This window comes from Panthera uncia (assembly GCF_023721935.1).
Source record: "Panthera uncia isolate 11264 chromosome C1 unlocalized genomic scaffold, Puncia_PCG_1.0 HiC_scaffold_3, whole genome shotgun sequence".
Taxonomy (NCBI): Eukaryota; Metazoa; Chordata; class Mammalia; order Carnivora; family Felidae; genus Panthera; species Panthera uncia.
The window spans coordinates 55799453-55821205 of NW_026057584.1; the positions used below are offsets into that span (position 1 = coordinate 55799453).

Below are 21753 nucleotides of genomic sequence, written 5' to 3' on the forward strand. Positions count from 1 at the left end.
TCTGTGAAAGTGTTTCAGACGCCCTCCTTCCTCTGCCCAACACTTTCTTCCTTTTAGGATTTGGGAAATCTACTTGTAACAACAGAAAGCCATGGTGAAGTTGCACAGATGTGGAAAGCCCTCCATGTCATTTTATTTCTTTTTTTTTTTAATTTTTTAATGTCTAATTATTTTTATTATTTTTATTTTTTTTATTTTAAACATATTTTTTTTAATGTTTATTTATTTTTGAGACAGAGAGAGACAGAGCATGAACGGGGGAGGGGCAGAGAGAGAGGGAGACACAGAATCGGAAGCAGGCTCCAGGCTCTGAGCCATCAGCCCAGAGCCCGACGCGGGGCTCGAACCCACGAACCGTGAGATCGTGACCTGAGCTGAAGTCGGACGCTCAACCGACTGAGCCACCCAGGCGCCCCAATGTCTATTTATTTTTGAGAGAGAGAGAGAGAGAAAGTGGGAGAGGGGCAGAGAGAGAGGGAGACACAGAAACCAAAGCAGGCTCCAGGCTCTGAGTTTTCAGCACAGAGCCCAATGTGGGGCTTGAACCCACAAACTGTGAGATCATGACCTGAGCCGAAGTCCGGCACTTAACTGACTGAGCCACCCAGGTGCCCCCCATGTCATTTTCTTAATCATTTTTGGCACGCAGTTCTTCCTTTATAAGGTAGAGATCATAGTTTCTTAACTATGTCTGGAGTAATTAAAACAAAACACCCAGAATGCATCTAGAACTCTGCTGACAATGTCAGCCAGGTTAAAAATATCTTTTTCATAATCTCTCTTTTTCTTTCAAAGGTATTAAAGCATTCTGTCTGCCCACACATTCTGTAACTTGTGCAGCCCTTACAGGGATTAGGGATAGATTTCTATGGTTTGACCCTGTTCCTTACCTCTCTGCAGAAATGGGGCCGTGAGTGAGAAGAGTCACTGGTATTGCAAGATGTAGAGAGTATCTAAAGACTTCTCATTTCTGAATAGCTCTACCTCTGATCATGCCTGAAATTCCATTACAAATCTATTTCTTGAAGGTATTTGGTTTTTATACTCCCTATTAAGATGCAAAATTTCTAAGTCCAAAGGAGGCAGTGTAAGTAGTGGAAATGAGAAGAAGCTTTAAGCCATATAGACCTGAGTTTAAATACCAAATCTTCTGCTTTGCTGCCTTGGGAAAGTTATTTAACCTCTCTGAGCTTCAGTTGTTTCATTCATAAAATATCTTGGACGGTTGTTATAAGGCATACAAGTAATGTATGCAAAATGGTAGCCAGTCAATGAATGGTGGTTGTTCATGAGCCATTACATCAGCTAATCGAAACTACCCTAGGGTAGGTGCTCTGGGAGGGAAGAGTCAACCAGAATAGTAAAGAGGGAGAAAAAGGAAGGTAGGAAGGCCTTCAAAATATTTCCTGAATCACAGTTTATTTAGAGCAGGGTATCCATGAATTTAGATGGGGAAAAAAAAACCAGAAGTCTTTATTTACACTAAGCTCTAATTGAAATGTAACATTTTCTTTTATTATATATATAGCCAACAAACGCCAGCAATATTGGCAGTATCTGTGAATCATCACCAAATTATATATATATTTTATAACATATTACAGTTGTTGCAGGTATTTCAAAATATCATTTACACTAATTACTACTTTATATATTTTTAAGTGTTTATTTATTTATTTTTAGAAAGAGAGAGAGAGAGAGTGAGCAGGGGAGGGGCAGAGAGAGAGGGGGAGAAAGAATCCCAAGCAGGCTCCACTCTATCAGTGCAGAGCTCGACACAGGGCTCAATCCCATGAACTGCAAGATCATGACCTGAGCCGAAATCAAGAGCCTGATGCTTGGCTGACTGATCCATCCATGCACCCCATGACTACTTTAAAATTATGATAGATATTATTCCAGGATAATATGCTGATCCTGCTATTTAATACATTAATTAAAAAGCACATATATTACTATGTCACAAAATTGCCTTTAAAAATATTTTGATAACAGTCTTTTAAGATATTTATCTGCTTTTGCAATGTTACTCATTTGTTTTATGTATTCTGAGAAGAGGTCTATGTAATCACCTCCCAAAGAATTGAAATGGGGATCCTAAAGAGATATTTGCACTCCCATGTTAATTGCAGTACTATACACAATAGCCAAGATATGGAAATAACCAAAATGTCTATTGGTGGATGAATGGATAAAGAAAATGTGGTATATTTATGCAACAGAATATTATTCAGCCTTAAAAAAGAAGAAAATCCTGCCATTTGAATTGAATGGATGGGTGGATTGGGAGGGCATTATGCTAAGTGAAATAAGCCAGAAACAGAAAGACAAATACTATATGATCTCACATGAGGAATATGAAATAGGGTTACAGAAGCAGAGGGTAGAATGCTGGGTAACAGAGGCTGGCAGTGGAGGAGACGGAAATGGGAGATGGTGGTCAAAAGGCACAAAGTTTTGGTTATGCAAGATGAAGAAGTCCTTGAGATCTACTGCACAGCATAATGCCTATAGCTAACAGTCCTGTACATACATCATACATCAAAATTCACTAAGAGGGTAGACCTTATGTTACATGTTCTTTTTAAGTGTATAATGCAATACAAATGTTCTTTTTAAGTGTATTGTACATGTAAACAATTTTGTTAAAAGGTACATCTTATGTTAAGTGTTACCACAATGAACAAAAAAGTATACAGCCACACTGGGGGGGGGGGGGGGGGGAAAGAAGGATTCACCAGATGACCAAAGGGGCATGGGATGAAAATTTTTTAAATTTTGTCTAGAGCAAAAGCCAACTGGCTAGTGTAGCTAATCAGAGCCATCAGGAGTTTATCTCCTTTTCTGAGGTTTGTTGATAACAATAGACATTCTCATCATTCCAGCCTTCCATAAACAAAGCAAAGGGAATTGGAGATATCTCTACCTCTGCTTCTACATGTATCTATCTTTATCTATACATCTAAGTACTTTTTTCTTATCTTTACATCCAACAGTGGTCACTGTGGACAAAAAAAAAAAAAAAAAAAGAGAAATGTGTCACTGGAATGCATTAGAAACAAAGTTAAAAAGAAAGGTTGCATTCTGGAAAACAGTGAGGAACTTCCTCAAAAACCTAAAAATAGTAGTACCATGTGATCCAGTAATTCCACTTCTGGGGGTTTCCTCGAAGAAACTGAAAGCACTATTTGAAAAGACATATGCACCCCTGTGTTCATTGCAGCATTATTCATGATAGTCAAGATATGAAAGCAACCTAGATGTCCATTGATGAATGACTGGATAAAGATGTGGTGTATTTACATGATGGAATATTACATAGCCATTAAAAATAAGAAAATCTTGCAATTTAGGATAACGTGAACGGACCTAGAGGGTGCTATGTTAAGTGAAATAAGTCAGATGAAGACAAATACTGCATGATTTCACTTATATGTGGAATCTAAAAAACAAAGCAAACAAACAAATAACAAAAACCAGAAACAGACTCATAAATACAGAGAATAAATGGGTGGTTTCCAGAGGGGGAGGGGATGAGGGAATGGGAAAATAGGTGAAGGGGATTAAGAGGTACAAACTTCCAGTTATAAAATAAATAAGTCATGGGGATGACAAGTACAACATAAGAAATATAGTGAATGATATTGTAAGAATTTTGTATGGCCACAAATGGTGACTAGACTATGGCTATCATTTTGTAATGTCTGTAAATGTTGAACCACTATGTTGTATGCCTAAAACTAATATTAAATGTCAACTGTAATAAAATTAAAAAAAAAGAGACTAAAAAGAAAAGTTGCTACTTTGTTTGGCCTTGAATATCATATCTATCTCTTTTGAGTGGGAAGGAAATATTAAATTAGTCCAACGGGGAGATGGGGAACAGAATGAGTTCATTATATTTTTATGAAACAGTTGAGATATCCAGTCTGTTCTTCCTGGTCCCCTCATCTGTAAGATGGTCGAATTATTTAGGAAATATTTTGGGGACTTTATGCCCGGCTCCCACAGTTTCTCCCTCTTCTTTTCTGTTTTTTTCAGGTGTGTTTTAATTTGTGGGGGCTGAAAAGGATACTGAACACTAGTGACCAAGGACTCTCAAATGCTATGACTGAGAAGGCAGTAAAGTAAGGTAGGGAGAGTGAGGTATGGAACTGGGTGCAGAGAGAGGGGGAAAGAGAAGATACCAAGAAAATTCACGAGCACTCTGACCTGGAAAGAACCAGCTTGACTAGTGGCATCAGTCTTGTTTTTTGCTCATATATTCCATGAAAGAATTCTGCAAGGTTCTTTTTGAGTTGACATCTAAAATTTTTTATCATAAATTTAAGTAGTTGGAAAGTACATATTAGATAATGTCCTGAATATCATATCTGTGATTAAAATATATTTTCATCAAAACTTTGGAGCTGCAGATTTAGCTCATTAACTTTATGGAGAGTGTCCATCACATAAATTAATTGGCAAAGCTAGTCCTTATTGTCAAACTGTTCTGCCAAATTGGACTTGCTTTATGTCAGAAAAAAAATCTCACTTCATTTTTTAATTCAGAGAAGGGTGTTAGCATGCAACCCTTTGAAATCTTGCTCCTGAATTCTGACTCTTAAGAAGTGAAGGAAGAGCATCTCACACTCATTACATGCCAAATAAACTATAGAACATATAAAGTTAAAAAAAAAAAAAAGAGTGGAGGAAGAAAAGAAGGAAGTGAGGGGAAGGAAGAAGGAACAAAAGAGGCTCACAATGAGTTTTTCTCCTGCTTTCAATATGTTTCTGAATCTTTCTTGCCTTTCTCTCAAAGGACTCTCCCTCAGAAGGAAGCCATGGATGTTCTGACACCCCAGGACAACGCACCTGAGTAGGACCGTGGTGGGCGAAGGGTATGCTTTCCTTGCAAAGTAGAAAGAGAACTACTGGAGGAAAAAAGTCCTTGTGGCATGATCTTAGACAAATTAATTTCAGAAAAGAGGACTGAAGATTTAGCAGTTGATTCCCCAAAGTTATCGCTTCCCTTGGAAAGTCTTCATGCACCAGGGCAAGTGTACCTGTACCTCAACTTAAACACCCCTGAACTAGTTCAGCTCCATCACACTTATTGCAATTTGCCCCCAGTTCGTCTTGATATTAATGGTGGAGACCAGAACAATCTACTGATCCTGAACTCTTTCCACCACTACATCTGCCACTGCCCCAGCGTGCCTATCAGAATCGATATGGGTGGGTTCAAGCACTGTCGTCCCCTCCAATTAACCAAAGTTAGTGAATGATGATGATGATGATGATGATGATGTTGATGGTGATGATTTTTCTCTGTAAACTCCACATGGTAAACCAGCCTTTTTGGTTTCACAAAACATGAATGCCCTGACTCTTTCTTTCTTTCTTAAAAAAAACAACAAAACACTGCCTTTGTTCTTGTGATCCCGCTGAGAAGGAGGGGGAACTTGACTTCCCATTTCCACGCAGTCCTTGTCATTGAGCAGCAGTGGGGAGTAACACCCCTTCGAAACACAGGAGTTGTTTATGTTTGGCACGCTCAGAGGGAGAAAAGCTGAACAGATAGATCTCTTCCTTCAAGCCGTGCCTCTACACCCCACTGGAGTGGGAAGGGGAGGTCCCATCAGTGTGGTTGTTGGGCCAATTGCATTTTCCCCCATAGGCATGAATTTGCATGGAAATTGCTGCTTTGTGTTGGCAGGACTCTTCTAAACATTTCACCCAAAGAATTATACCCACCATGGGAGTTTGCCCTCTGGGTTGTATCTCTGTTGGACCAGGAAAGTGAAATTCCTCCACAAGAAAGGGCTTGCCTCAGGAATTAGCAGCAGAACACTCCAGCAGATTTCATCTGTCTACTGCGTTGTCTGTGTCCGCGGCCTGAATGCTGGGGTGGTGTGGGGGTCGTGCGGCTGAAAGGTGGGTTAGGGTTTTGATCTTGCCTTAGGGACTGGAGGAAGTATTAAAGTATTTCCCCAAATTGTCCCCAACGGGCAGGCAAAGGTCCAGAATATGCTCCAGAGTTGCTGGAGGAGTGAAGTGGGAGGACAGTAGGAAAGAAATCCAGGCAAAATTGTGCAGTGGCCGCCCAGTCTCTCTTCTCAGGTTCCTCGTCCCTTCCTTGTGGGGACTCCCACTGACTTCATGGCCCCTATCTTTCCTCACTTGCCTCTTGCTTTTTCAGGAAAATTCCTGACACCTGGTATCTACCCCTCAGGATGGACTGATGTTTGCTGATGCTTTTCCCTGGGGAACAGTCTCCCGCACTTCCATGGTGGAATGAAAAACTTGGCCTGAGGTTTTAGCCATCGTGAACAGGTAGGGAAGTTTTTCATTTTAATTGTATTTTTTTTTTTTTTTTTTTTTTTTTTTTTTTTTTTACTAAATCTTCAGCATATAGGTGATCACCTACTCTCTCTTGATGCAAGATTGGCCCTGTTTTTGACATCTTCTTTCTGTGAAATGGCCAGAACTCAGGACGAATCCAGGAAATGTGGGATGAAAACACCTCTCAGTGTTGGCATAGAGTTGCATTGCTGAGGTGCTAGGTAAATATCTGCAGAATTCCCTCAGAGAGCTTCCAGTCACAGTCATGGTTCCTCAGACAGGTTAGAACCCCCAGAAAGTCCAAAGGGCCTTCTGGAACCGCTGTCAGCTGACTCCAAAGAGAGAGGACTGGAATGTTAGCATGTTTACGTTTGTGGAGAGGAACTAGGGGGCCTCTGGGAAGTGGTTGAACAGGAGAAGCTGAAGCGACCCTTTCACCTCAAGAATTTAAAGAGAAAAAGACCACATATGTATGAGGCAATATCAAATAGGAATAAAAAATAAATTCAAGTATGAACCTTTGAAATATTAATACATCTAAAGTGGCTTCAGGAGACAGAGGAGTCTACTAGGTGGTTTTTAATGCCAGGTTTAAAAATTTTTACTCATTTTGATTTTCCATAAATTGCTGTGTTTGATCCGGGGGGTTGGGTCTTTTTATATAATCATGAAGTGGAATTTTGCTAAAAGGACAGCATTAGCGAAGGGAGCAAGGGTTTGGATGGAAGGATTAGGATGATGTGAGCCAGCACAGAGGAGGAGAAGGCAGAGAAAAAGCAGTAAGAGCATGTAAAGAAAGAAGAAGCTGACCTTGATTTTTGGGCACCACGCAGGGGTTGCAAACTGTCAGTCTTTAGGTCACACCTGCGTGTCAAGGGCACATGTAGTTTAAAAATAGGTAAAGATTGCCAATAACATTTCAAAACTGGCAGACTTCACATGAAAATCTGGGTTTCTGAGTTCTCTGGGAAAATCAGAGGAGCTGGCAACACAGACCACAATCCTATGTGGTAATAAGTGGGGTAAACTGAGAAGTGGCTGGCTCTTTCTGCTGGGAAGGAACGCTACAGTTTGCAGGTGTACTCCTGATTGTCACACTCCAGATCACCTCACTCATTTACATCACCTGCTCTGCCTGTGTGGCACTTAGTTTGTAAGCTCTGGACTCAGACTGTCTTGGCTGGGGGAAGAGAGACTGGGCATTGCCTGGCTTCCTGAGGGAATTGCTGGTCTCTGCTGATGTTCCTGTTGACTCCTCTGGTCAAAGTCATCAATGTAAAGGACATCGACACTGGCTGCTCTGCCTTGCTTTCATCACGACCTGCCAGGCCAGGCTACCTTTTTCAAGCATAGCTCTGTAATACAGAACCTTGGGCTGGAGTCTCTGGAAGGCTGAGCCTTTAAATGAGGGAGGGTGTGGGCATGGGCTGTGTTGCTATACAGTATGTAAACCAATTTTGGAGTCAGCCTCTAGGGCACTGGGTGGCCTGAGTCAACAGCTGTTATTATAACTCCCCAAGTACCTCCCTCTGCTCGACACCCCTCGCCACCTTCTTTACATCTTCTATACTCCTGTGGTGTTGCTTTTCTTTCCATGTTTAGTCCATTAAATTATCATAATTAGGGACAAACTAATAAAATGCTAATGGGTACAGAAAAATAAGCAAATGGTACGTAACATCAGAGTAAGCAGTGAATAGTAATAGAGTATAATGTCAGGGGTACTCTCTGCATTGACTGGAGAGGAAAGGCAGGAAAGATGTTCTGTTGAGCATTAAAGGATGGAGTTGTAGTCATTTAGAAAAACGTCTTCAAAAAAGAGGTCATAGTACAGTTGAGTTGGTCAAGGGCTGCTGCTGATGTCTATGGATCTGAGAAGGCAAAGAGTGTGCATCACAGTGGGGTGTTAGAAAGCTAGGAAGACGTGTCATGACATCTTGGAGGGCCCATGTGGACAGCAGCCATGAGCTCTGTTGGACACGCTTAAGTTCAGAAACTGGAGGGGCATCTGGGTGGCTCAGTTAGTTAAGCATCCAACTCTTGATTTCTGCTCAGATCATGATCTCATGGTCCAGGTTCATGAATTCGAGCCCCATGTTGGGCTCTACACTGACAGTGCTGAGCCTGCTTGAGATTCTTTCTCTCCTTGTCTCTCTGCCCCTTCCCCCACCTCAAAATAAATAAATAAACTTTTAAAAAAAGATCAGAAACTGGAAATGGCGCTTTAGGGAAAGGACTTTTCCAACTTAAATACAAATACTAAATTAATAATTTTTATAATAATTAATGTACCAATGAGGCTGTGAGATGAATAATTTTTCTGAACTTTAAATAGTTCCAGAAGTGCTGTGAAAGGCAAATATGTAAATTATGTAGTATTCCAAGAGAATAATGCATCTGAGAAATGCGTCTGAGAATACACAGATATGAATGAGGTGAAAAATCAGACCCACATGCCTTGTTTACTGAGACATTTTATTTTCACATTCATGATGCTATGAATTCCGTTATTTGGAATTGTTCTTTATCTGTTTACTGAGGTAGAGTTGACACAAATGTTACATTAGTTTCAGGACATTATTATTGTTTTAAATGAATATATTCCTGTTCCTCTGCATAGTAAGACGCATTGGTCCTCCCTTACAGCAGAGGCTCATAATGGGTCAGGAGGCATTTCAGGAACTAAGATTACCCTGTCCAGGACACTCGAATTCAAATCCTGTCTTTACAATTTACTAGCTGTTAATCTTGGGGGATATTTATCTAAACACTCTAACCTAATTTCTCAAATGAAGATAACAATACATAGTACTTTGGGCTGCTGTGGAGGTTAAAGATAAATGTATAAACCACACAGTTTAATGTATGGGACCTAGTTAGTCTCAATAAATACTGACTTTTTATTATAATGGTAACAATTTGTGTTGCTATTCCAGAAACTGCTTTTGGAGGGTCCCAGATTCTCTTATGAGCCTATCAAGCTGTGTAGCATGAGACGAAGTGAGACTATGAGCACAGATGTGATTGTTGCCACCAATTTAATATCTTTTGACATCATGTCACCTTTGCAAAGCATTCATGACACTTATGTTTACTGAAGAACCCTAGTGGGTAAAGGTAGTGAAGGGAAAAGCAGAGATGGATATTTAGCACCAGGACTGTGATATCAAACAAGAGAGAAGACAGAGGCCCTTTGCAGCTCTCTAGGTGTACCTGGTAGAGAAGGAAGGCAGGAGAGAGCTGAGGTGCTGGGGGCTCCATGGTGGGACCCTGCTGATTGTGCTGGGGGAGTGGCAGCCTTGAATCCCTTACTGTGGTCTGAACTTCTACAGCCTAGAAGCTAAATAAGCCTAATTAAGCAAGCAGGCAAGCAACTTTTGCAACTGGGGGAGCTGGAAGGGAACCCATTGGCTGGGGGAGCTTTAAAAGAAAGAGACCAGGGAAGTGGCAGTAGCCTTGGCCGTGGCCAGCACTAGCTGTTTACATGTTCTCTTCTCCAGCGTCAGTGGTGACTAGGGAAGGGCAGCAGGAGGAAACAGTCTAGAGTAATGACACCTGCTGGAGTCAGTGGCACCTGACCCCCCCCCAGTGAGAACGGCTCCAGCCCAGGGGGAGGGAGGTGCCGAGGTGTGCTCTGTGCTGGTGAAGGAGACTTCCCCAGGCTCCTTTGAACAGAAATTTCTTCTAATGGTAGTAGATTTTCTTCTAACCAAATTTCTTTGTGATTCATGTGGCCAATATGCTGCAAGTGGGGGAGTTGGTGCAGCTTATTGGGCAGTCTAAATTTCCTCAGCTTTCTGAATGGTGCTTAAAACGTGAAAATGCTGACCTGACCCGCTAAAAGAATCAAGTACAAGTATTAGAATGGACATACTTTTGAGATTTGTCGGGTACTGAGAGCTGTATTGGCTGGTCACCCCTCTCCTACTTTCCCTGCCTCCGTCTCCTCTGCTTCACTATAAATGCGGTGATGATTCCCACTTGTGAGTTCAGACCAGCTCCAGTACCTGGTCCAACTGGAGGGTGGGGGAGGGGAAAGAATATAATCTAGATTATTAAGAAACTCCCTCCCACCGGAAGCAGGTGTATCTCCACGGACTCACATTGAGGGGTGCAAAGTGTGACTTCTGGGCTTCTGTGTCCTTCTCTCCCAGGGTGTGCTTGTATGTTCTCAGTTTGTCCCAGCAAATTCATTCGCCACGCGTGTGCATCCTGAGCTGTGCTCTGAGGGCTGTCTAGTGTATCCCCTCCCATCCCCTCTGCTGCATCTGGCCACGGAACAGAAGACAAGGATGTGTCTGTGTGCGCCTGGGCTCACTCCCTGCCCGGCCTGCGTTGGCAGTGGCTCTGCTCCTCCTTCAGGGGGCGCACCTTCTGTTTGGTGGCCCTCTCTTATAGCCACCCCGACAGCTCTCTATGTCAAAACCCCCTGAGAGACAATTCCCACAGGCTCCTTGCCCTTGACCCAGCAGGCCCAGTGTTAACTCCTCCCTCAGCCTCACTTGGCAGCACAGTGGGTCCCCGGTCAGGTTTCTTTAACCCCGTCCCCTCCGTTGAAAATAGTCTCTTCATGAAACTCTCCATTTCCCTTTCTTGCGTGCATCTCTTTTCTTCCAGGACCACGACTATCCATCACCTGAGCCCTGGGAGCCCTAGGTGTGGTTCCCTAGCCACAGGGTTATCTGCCTCTGTCAGTCCAGGGGCTAGCTACCTAGTTGCTCTTCTGTAAACCAAAGACTGCTTGCCTGACCTGTGTGCAGTCCCTCCCCCAGGGTGTTGGCTGCTTGTGCAGAACTGTACAGACAGATCTCCTACAGCTGCCGCTGAAGCCCTCAGACCCCTAACACTCTATTGCCATCTGCTTCTCTAGAGGTTCCCTGCCCTGCAGATCAGATCAGACAGCCTCACACCCATCTCAGTGCCCTCATCATAAGGGCTGAGACCACTGCACCCGCTCCTCCGTTGCATGCCTCCCCCCCCCTCCCCCAGCCTAGTCTAGCCCCCAGTCTGTCTTCTTCCATCCAACTATTTCTCCTGCCCCCTGCCCTCCCTTGTCTTAGTGAACCTGTGTCACCAATGGCATGAACCCTTCTCCCCTGAGCTGTGAAGGAGAGCTGTCTTCCAGAGGCTTCCCACTGAAATAACACAGGCAGAGTAAGAGCTTTGCTGCTGCAAAAAGTGACCTCTGAAACTGCCCTTGAATTTGGAATGAAGATTTAAGAGGCAGAGTTGAAGAGTTAAACTGTCTTTCTCAAAAATCTGAAGCATTTTCCAGGGAGAATACGCATATCATATTTTACATCACCTTGATTTGGTATAATAGTATGTGTTTCTGAAAATATTTTCCTGAAGTTTATAGAATGAAATAAAAATGTATAATGAATATAAAAGTATAAATGTGTACATATAGTAGTCTTTTAGAGTATACTGTTAATGTATATTTTCTCCTTATCCAAGTATGATTGTATGATTATGTGCTTTTAGTCAATGAAAGCTATCAGGGCAAACTATACTGTACCTTCTCAGCTAAGGAGCATTAGCTCACCACACTGCATCTGTGGTCAGCAAGGAACCCTCCACCTCCCTAACTTGAGTGGAGGGTATTCAGCAATGCCTGTGTTTACTTTGTGCCACTTAATCTAAAGAATATGTTTAATCTCTAATTGATGATATAAAGCCACCAAGGGATAGTTCTGGACTTGCTGCAAAGAAACACAACATCCTGGGTGTTTGTGATTGGAGGAAATGTCAAGTAAGTGGTTGGGAATGAACAGTCAGTTAGGGATGGGTGAGAGGCCTTTGCCATCTTGAGGAAACTCAAAAACATTCCTGTAGCCTGGGAGGGTCATCCAAAAATGATAGCCATGGTAGCTGGAAGAAACAAGGTAAGAGACTTCTCATGACTTGAAGGGGGTTGAAGAGAATGAAGGGAGGGTCTGTCTGTGGATGGTGACATTGGTATGTTATTCCTTATTCTATAAAGAGACTATGCTCTAAGCACCAGGTCCAGCGACTCTGCCTGTTTCCAGCATGGTACCCAACCTCTGTGCTAAAAAGACTCTAGGAACCATTTCTTTTCTGCTCTTTGTAACAGTTACCCTGAATATATTCTGGTAAATGAAACAAAGGGAAGAAATGGACTTTCTATCTAGAGCTAGCTACAGCTATGCAAAAGAGGCCAAACAATGCTAGCTACAGCTTTGCAAAAGAGGCCAAAATAAGCAGCTGTCATGCATTTATCAAATTCAGGACTCTCTCAAGTATTAAATCAATCCCATCAAAACAGTTTTATTGCTGATGGATGAATGGATTGAAGTAGATGTATAGCTTTAAAAGGGCTTGCCATTTGGAGTAGGAAACTTGCTGTGAGGCCCAGTGGCTTGGTGCCACTCCCTCAGAGCCCAACAGTATTTACTGAGTAGGTTCCAATTCTGTTGCTCCTGGGCTTACTTTTCTGAATTGTGCTATTTTAAGAGTATTCTATTTTCCAAGGACTTCAGATCAAATTCAGAACATTTCCGTAATTCCGGTGCATTGTAAATAGCCACGGTCATTCACTCAAAATCATTTCATGTCTAGGCCAGTGCTTACCCCAGGTTAGTTTTTTGGTGACTATAGCAGAAGGAATAGTATCTGGGTCTAATTGTATCATAAATTATTTTACTGTTTCTCTAATTAGCAATTTGACTCTGTAAACATGGTGACACAGTGGAGTCTCTCATTGTAATTATTGGTGAAATTAAAAAAAAATTTTAGTGTTTATTTATTTTTGAGAGAGAGAGAGAGAGAGAAAGGCAGAGAGAGAAGGAGACACAGAATCCAAAGCAGGCTTCAGGCTCTGAGCTTCCAGCACAGAGCCCAACGCGGGGCTCAAACTCACGAACCGTGAGACCATGACCTGAGCCGAGGTCAGACGATTAACTGACTGAGCTACCCAGGTGCCCCTATTGCTGAAATTTAAATGGAAGGCCCTGTTTTATGTATAAAGACAAGCAAAGCGTAAGTTGTGTTTCTTTCCCGGAAACAATGATGAGTTTACATTGATGTACTTATTTTCTTTCACCTGTCTTCATGCTGTGTAGTAAGTGGCTGGGGTTTGTGAATTCATCTGGGACACAGTGGCTCAACTAAGTCTAGCAGCTTCAAAGAGCCAGGCTCTGTTCCCTTGATTTCTTGGGTCTCTAGGAGTGTTTGTATTTCCAAGGGACCGGCAAACTGAGTAGTGAACAACAAGTGGGCAACAAGAAACCAACTGTCACCTGTATGGTCATCTGTATGGAACAGCTTCTCATTAGACCACTACACCTTCAGTATCTTTAAAAGGACATTCAAAGGACTTTTCTGAGGAACTTTAATGTGGGAATTAATTTGTGAGAATGAGCAGAATTCCCCAGTATGAGAAGAATTCTCATAGCACATTTGTTCATTACGGAAGTGTTTCTTTTATTAGCTCAAAGAAACCAAAAGATTTGACCTCCCTACACTTGCTAATCACAGAAGCATGTTATTCAGAGTTGAGAATACTACAAAGTACTTGTCAGCTCCCTGAAGATAGGTAGAAGTGAGTGAATTTAAACAGAACAAGACAAGGGAAAGGGCTTTCTCATTGGAGAAATTGGTGGACGTTGAAATGAGCTACTTTTAGAAGACTATGGAATTTTTTTGGTTTAAAGACCTTTAAAATTAGGCATAGATCCCTATTGGTCTGTAGTTTATTTGATTTATAGACATAAAGGAATGGACTAGAGCAGTGCTTTTTTTTAAAGTTTGTTTGTTTATTTTTAGAGAGAGAGTGTGAGCAGGGCAGGGGCAGAGAGAGAGACGGAAAGAGAGAATCCCAAGAAGGCTCCACACTGTCAGCGCAGAGCGACACGGAGCTCCATCCGACAACCCACAAGATCATGACCTGAGCCAGAATCAAGAGTCAGATGCTTAACCAGCTGAGCCACCCAGGTGCCCCTAGAGCAGTACTTTTCAACTTGTGCTCAGTGAAAGGTTTCTCAGGGTTGGGTGGGAGAAGGTCAAGTGGAGGCTGGGATGAGCTGGTCAGACACAGGCACATGCCTCTTCTGTGAGGCATGTGCTACTAAACCCAGAAGAGATACAATCTTCATCTAGTTATTTAGTTCCAAACTTTAAAGTCAAGCAAGGGATGATCAGGAAGCAAATATTAATGGCTACAAAGCATTGAAAATTCACTTTGGAATGAGAGCATTTCTTCTTTAAATATTGTGGCTAGGAGAACTCTCACCGAGTTTTAGTGTATGTACATTAGAGATCTCATACAAAGAGGTCACTGTGTGTGGCTTATAGTAGGAACTAAATAAATGTTGAATGAATGGGTGCAGAGGAAAGCAAGTTTGGCAAAACACATTTAGCTTATTTATTACTTGAATATTATTGGTAGAAGAAACATTGAACATATTTGTTGTGTAGAAAAGGGGTCAACATATCTTTTGTTCTGTAAGTATTCAGTTTTGTGGGTCACTTTATCAATGTTACAACTACTCATTTCTGCCACTGTAGCATGAAAACAGCTACAGCTACAGGTAATATGTAACTGAATGGACATGACCGTGTTCCAATAAAACATTATTTGGAAAAATGAGCATCATGTCAGATTTGGTGGGGGCCGTAGTTCGGTGATCACTAGTGTGGAGCACAGATATGATCAAACCTCTCAGCTTCAAGGTATTTTGTGGGTAATGAATAAAAATATTAGGTGTTAGGGGTGCCTCATTGGTTCAGTCAGTTAAGCGTCCAACTCTTGATTTTGGCTCAGGTCATGATCTCACAGTTAGACAGAGCCCTGAGTTGGACTCTGTGCTGATAGCATGGAGCCTGCTTGAGATTCTCTCTCTTACTTTCTCTGCCTCTCCCTGATTGTGTGTGTGTGTGTGTGTGTGTGTGTGTGTGTGTGTGTGTGTTTGTGTGTGTTTGTGTGTGTGCACGCACACATGCACTGGCTCTCTCTCTCTTTCAAAATAAGTAAATAAACTTAAAAAAAGAATATTAGGTGTGAGTATCATCAATAATAGTGGCTTATTGTTTGAATCAACATTTTGTGTAAATTTCTATTTCAGGATAGCTGAATAGAAAGTAACTGCATGTATATGTGGACAAATGTTCATTTCATTTTGCTATCATTCAGCAAACTATTTCTTTCTCCTATTTAAGCTCCTGTAAGGTGCCTCTAATAATAGAATATTAGAAAAAATATGTATTTAACAGAATAAAAAGTCTTATTTATGAAAAGCTTTGTGTGCCATAGATGCAGAATTTTTAACCTATGAAATTGATTCCTTTTCTTTCTTTAAACAAAATTTTTTAAGCTTATTTATTTTGAAAGAGAGAGCACAAGTGGGGTGGGGCACAGAGAGAGGAAGAGAGAATCCCAAGCAGGCCTTGCACCATCAGTGCAGAGCCTGACACTGGGCTTGAACTCATGAACTGTGAGATCATGACCTGAGTGAAAACCAAGAACCAGATGGTTAACTGACTGAGCCACCCAGGCACCCCTAATTCCCTTTCCTTAACACTGATAAAACCTTTCTTTAGGAAGGACCCAGTAGTAATGGAACCAGATAAAGTCAGTGTATTAATGGTAGGCAATCCAACATGACCAAATGCAAGATGTTGAACACAGCAGAAACAAAAATGGCTGACTCATAAATCGGCATGAATTTTGTAAATGTCTCATGTACTACAAAGTGACTCTCTTTATGGAAACCCTGACATATTTATTCTCGTCCTCTCTCTGTCTCTATCTCTGTCTGTCTTTTCACACACACACACACACACACACACACACACACACACACACAGAATTTTGTATAATTACTGGCACTTTTAAAATATTTTATTATTATGGCATCTCAATACTTATATTGATTACAATAATTGCATTAGTTCAAATCATTTCAAATTTGAACTACTTTATAAGAAGATTAGGACATTAATTGTTTTGGAATTAGAACAGTAAAAGGAAGCAATCTTTATGCAGGGTGGATTTACGATATAATACTAATTATCTCATTAACCTTACCTGTAGAACCATTAACATGGTCAAAAAAAATCCAGGAAAGTATAATATTTCAGTGCACAACATTTGTTAGAAAAACAATTTATAGCTAACTTGGAATAAATATCATTATGCAAATTCCTTTTTAAAAAATATCTGATAAGTAGCAAGAAGATAATTAATACAAACTTGCATGGTTGTATCTAGAAAATATCTGGAAATTTAGCAAACTTGGTCCTGGGATTTGTGTGGCCCTAAGTAAATATTTTAGCCTTTACCTCAGATTTTCCACTTATAATGCAGGGTGTCATTTTTTAGAATCACAAATGTAAGATAATGAGAAATTAGGTGAATTTATCTGACAATAAGCTTTTATTTTTATTTTGTGTTATTTTTACTAATAATGTTCCTGAAACTCAGATGAAATGATTTGTTTATGGTCTCATAGCTCACCGGAGCTTTAGGGGTGCTGGGGGTGCTTTTCTATGCCAGTGTGGCCTGACTTTGACAAGAATGGGGATTTCTTGGTGAAAGCAGGTGGTCCAGGCTGGGATGGTGAGATCATTTACTCAATAGTCTCATCCGGCTTCCCTCTGGCTCCACCATCCCTACAGTTCTCCCTGAATTCAGTCTTCTCTGGCAGAGCTAGAGAGACAGCGGGGAGGTTCTGTCATAGCTGTTCATGTGAGGCTGGTGCCTTGGAGTCCATCTCAGAGAAACAGAAGCCGTTTCTGGCTTCTGTTCTGTAAAACAAGATGACGGTAAATAGGATGTTCTGGGAAACTGACGGTTCTGTTTCTTCCTTGTGTCTGGCACTGTGCTACTGCTCTCGGTTCTCACCAATTACACATGCCCTGCACATTTTTTAAAGGCTTAGACAAGAGCACAGCAACGTATGTTGTTCTCTAAGATAATGCACTTTCTTGGAGTAAAATCACCAGATTTTGGGTGAAGAGACCCGGTCCCAATTGTGGTTCTTCTACCCCAGATCTTCTATTATTTGCAGCCTTGGGCTCATGGCCTGGCCTCTGAGCCTCGCCTGTAAGGAGGGGATACCGCTATCTACCTTAAGGTATAGTGGTAACGAGAAAGAGAAATCCCAGCTCCACCATTTCTTAGTGGCAAGTGATGGAGGGAAAGTTACTCAACCTCTCAGTGCCTTGGTTTTCTCATCTATAAAATGAGGATAATTACATAGTATCTACCTCATAGGGTTGTTGTGAAGATTGAGTCACTACATGTGAAACACTTAGAGCAATGCCTAGCACATAGCAAGCATCAATATATGTTAGCTATTCCAATTACAGTTATAATATAAAACTGCTTTGAATAAAAGAACTAAATTAACGTGAATAATTATTTATTAGTGCCCAAATAAGAGTTGGCTTTAAATGCATTTCTCAGAGTGTGGGAATCCATCAATACTTGGTAGAAAGGACTTGTTCCAAATATTACATTCTCTCCATTTTCCTTTTTGCTTCTTTTTATTGTGGCTGATTTTTCTTCTCCTTATCTTCAATTTCTCTTCCATACTCTGGGAAATGAAAAGTGATCTTGAAGGGAGAAGATGAAATTCTTTCTACTCCTCAGAAAAAAGAGGCTATAAAACTGCAATATAATAATGCTAACAATAAAAATAATATGTAGTCAAATCTGCAAGCAGCAAAAACAAACTCAGCTCGGCTTTGTTCTTTGGTGTGGCTGATGAAAGCCTGCAAGTTTGTTCAGTGAGTTGTAGGAGGCAGAGCACAATTCAGGTTGTAAGGCATCCCTGCAGTCCAGTAAAATTGTTGAGACTGGGTGGGGGAGGCCTTTATCAAATGTTTCTCTCCCATGTATTTGTAAGTTTGAAATGACACAGGCTTATTAGGTAAATAGATTAAAAATGTGTTCCACTGTGAATGATCTATTGTCTGGGACAAATATTCTGCACATAGACTATTAGGATACTAATCTGAAGAGTGGGTGTTGTAAAGACGGACAATGGTAAGGATGTGGGTTATGTGTTATTGAGGCGACTGGGTGGTGACTAGGAGGCATTTGAGTAGATTTCCTTTAAGTTCCTCATGTGCTTCTGTCTGATTTACACAGCTGGCTCCTTGGCGGGGGACTCTGCAGGACACTGCTAGCTATCTATAAATAACGAATGGTTCTACAGAGAGAAGAGGACTCTGAGACCACCAGATAGTGGTTGATATCCACTGCCGCCTCTACCCCAATCTGTCTATTTCTGTCTCATCTATTTCTGTCTATCCATTATCTATCTATCTATCTATCTATCTATCCAACCATCAATCATCTGTTATCTGTCTATCCATATATATCAATCAATTATCTATTATCTATCACATTTATCTACCCATCTATTAACTATTTATGCATCCATCCATCATATGAATTATGTATGTATGTATGCATGTATGTATGTATGTATCTATCTGTCTATCTCTCTCTCTCTCTCTCTCTCTCTCTATTACCCTCCCATTCATCTTTCCATCTATGATCTCAGATTAAATTGAATTCAAAGACACTGTTGCAGCGCACCTGGGTGGCTCAGTCATTAAGCATCTGACTTCGGCTCAGGTCATGACCTCACAGTTCATGAGTTCGAGTCCCACATTGGGTGACCTGGAGCCTCGCTTCAGGTGGGCATGAGCCCCGCTTCAGGTAAGCATGAACCCCACATCAGATAAAACACGAACCCTGTTTCGAGTGAGCCCCACTTCTCTCTCTTTCTGCCCCTTGCATACTGGTGCCCTTTCTCTCTCTCAAAAAACAGGACAAAACAAAACAAAAAACCAAGACACTGTTGCAGGAATTGTCAAGAATCCACATTATGAGGGGATACTAAGTGTCTTTTTTTTTTAATATGCAATTTATTGTCAAATTGGTTTCCATACAACACCCAGTGCTCATCCCAAAAGGTGCCCTCCTCAATACCCATCACCCACCCTCCTCTCCCTCCCACCCCCCATCAACTCTCAGTTTGTTCTCAGTTTTTAAGAGTCTCTTATGCTTTGGCTCTCTCCCTCTCTAACTTCCTTTTTTTTTTTTTCTTCCCCTCCCCCATGGACTTCTGTTAAATTTCTCAGGATACTAAGTGTCTTAATCCACATTAAGGACAAACTGTGAAATGGGTTTAGACAGTCTCAGTGGACTGGAATATCAATAGTTTAGTGGAGAAATCCCTCATCTGCAAATTGAGAAAGTCCTCATTAAAGCTATGTGACTTAGCTGATAAGAACAATTTCAGAAATTATACTGAGTTTGAGCAATAGTATACATATTTAAATTCCCCCAAGAATGTGTATATGCAGAGAAGAGCAACAATGGCCTATTGTACCCATAATCTGTGCATTAAGGAGCCCCTCAGTGCACGTTTACACAGCAGACCATGGCCTGACTTCAGTGGCAATGAGCTGTGGACTGAACACTCATTGAGGGCTCCCAGGCACTTTCCCTTGCTTGGTAGTAATAGTGCCAGTGGAACCGTTACATGTACTTAGGATCCTAGTGTAACAAGCAGGATGAAATGAATGCATTTCTGCCTTTACTGCTACAAAGTTGTTATTTTTTCCTTTAAAGGCTCATTTCTATTGGCATTAACTAAACACAAGAATTCCCAGAAATCTAACTTGAAAATGAGAGTTGAAATCTATGTGAACAGTGTTATTCAGAATTGAGTCATGTTATAATATACTATATATCATGTATTGTCAAATATTGCTTTGGTCTGCAGACATAATTAATATAATCCAGCCATTAATAGTATGATATATGATCCAGGGACCTTAAATATAACAAAATGCAACTAATATTTATCTCTAATGTGCTATAATCTTTATTCACATCACAAAGCATTAACAAAGGGTATATTCTTTAATGCTACACTCCCAAGGGTTTATTTGGACTTTTTTTCTGGTTTAATTAGCTTATTCATTTTAATTAGAGTACAGTGCAACATTTACATGGTGTTTAATCTGAAAGCTAATCCTGTTTTCTTAAAAGATTAAGTACAGTAATAAATATAAAATAATGGTGGCTGTATCTCATAGGACTGGTACTTTGGCTACATGAACATCTTCTACTGGAAATTGAAGAAACATAGATTTTCTCTAGTATTCTTTCGTTAAGACATAAATGCCACAAGAATGGTTTTCGAACTAATTAAGAGCTTCCACAAAAGCCAGATTCCTACCCTGCCCCCTGACTCATGGATGGTCATACTTTTTGGATTTGAGGAGGAACTCCCATCTTACAGCCTGTATTCGTGTGTTTAAGCTTTTCTTTCATGCCCCCGCTGAAATTCTCCCCTCTCATGCCCAGTGCATCAGTGCATCCTGATGAGGGAGTCAGACCTTTTTATAGAGACAAGCATGTTTGGCACTGGCATTCTTCCCCAGCCCAGCTCCTGCCTTTGCCTTTGGCAAATTCATCACCCATGTGCGCAACCTGTATAGTGAGCACCCTGTCCCTCAGTTCCTTGACCTCCACATCGATAATGATTTTCTCTTCCACTCGGAAGTCACTCATTTCCATGGTCACACTCTAGACTCGCCATGGCCATAGACTGCACTGCTTTGAAGTCCCTTACTCAAACGTGCTACTCTTCAACCCCTACTTCTTCTCCTTCCTGCTTCTGCTACAGCAGTACGTGGCTAAGACTTCTAGTCCATCAACTTCTCCACTTCCTCCTATCTTTAGTTTCTTCCCAATCTGCTTAAATTTCATGGTCATTTCAACCTCTTTCTTGCAAAGGCCGTTGGTCCCCTTGCCTGACTCATTCCGTAATAAAACTATATTGGATGACCCCAGTCATTCACTCACCTTCCCGGTGTCCATTCCCAAACAAAATCTTTCCCATCACTGTTCAAATGTGCGTTTGTATCCCCTGCTTAAAAGAGCTCTCCCTTAGCTTCACCTTCTCATCAATGGCCTCTTTCATAGTGAAGAGTCCGAGAAGACTTGTACATACATAATTATTTCACTTCCTCACTTCTTATCTGCTCTCTGTCCAGTTCCAATTTGGTTTCACCCTCACCTCCCCACCAAAATTCATCTTACTAAGGTTGTCAATCTCTTTCATGTTATCAAATTTAATTGACACTTTTTAGTCCGCAGACCATCCTACCTCACAGCAGCATTTGTCAGAACTGTCAATTACTGCCATTTTGAAACACTTTTTCTCTTGGCTTCAGCAACACATTTAACTTCTACTCCCTCCTTTCTTTCCAACTCTATTTTGGGAGCTTCTCCTCTTCTTCTCTCTGAACTCTATGTAGAATATCTCAGAAATTGGTCCTGGGCTCTCTTTTTTTCTCAGATTCTTGAGAAATTTCATTCAAAAGATCCTAAAGATCAAAAGACCCATCTATTTGGAAAACACAAGTCCACAGAAAGACTTGTAC

General features: G+C 41.2%; 1 long non-coding RNA gene across 1 annotated transcript in view; it reads left to right on the forward strand.

The window, feature by feature from the left end:
- The first annotated feature begins 210 nt into the window (after positions 1-210).
- LOC125911814 (uncharacterized) overlaps positions 211-21753 on the forward strand; it is a 38650-nt gene continuing 17107 nt past the window's right edge. The window contains exons 1-4 of the long non-coding RNA XR_007454467.1: positions 211-1028; positions 4042-4132; positions 4802-4880; positions 6182-6315. This is a non-coding gene — a long non-coding RNA (uncharacterized LOC125911814). The remainder of the gene's footprint in view (positions 1029-4041; positions 4133-4801; positions 4881-6181; positions 6316-21753) is intronic.